Here is a 227-nt window from a genome sequence, read left to right as displayed (position 1 = left end):
CTCTGTCCAATATTATTGATATTTTCAATTTGACGGTTTTGCTCACTCGCTTTCATTTTGCTTTGTTGGTGGGAGGCTGATGGCTTGAATTTCGCGAGAATTCAACTTCCAATTTTGTTTTTCCTAATTTGGTGTTGTCATCTTAATATTCCCTTTGTGGCTTTATAATTACGTTTCATTGTTCTGTGATGTTCTCTTCTGTCAGTTAAACTGTTCTTCACTTTGTA

The 227-nt window shown here is 35.2% G+C and overlaps 1 protein-coding gene across 1 annotated transcript in view; it reads left to right on the top strand.

The window, feature by feature from the left end:
• The window catches only part of LOC119593958 (cathepsin D-like), a gene marked incomplete at its 3' end in the record, with an annotated part of 10246 nt that overhangs the window by 4898 nt on the left and 5121 nt on the right, over positions 1-227 (top strand).

The sequence above is a fragment of the Penaeus monodon genome, chromosome 33 (genome assembly GCF_015228065.2).
Source record: "Penaeus monodon isolate SGIC_2016 chromosome 33, NSTDA_Pmon_1, whole genome shotgun sequence".
NCBI lineage: Eukaryota > Metazoa > Arthropoda > Malacostraca > Decapoda > Penaeidae > Penaeus > Penaeus monodon.
This window is presented reverse-complemented; position numbering and strand designations above follow the sequence as displayed.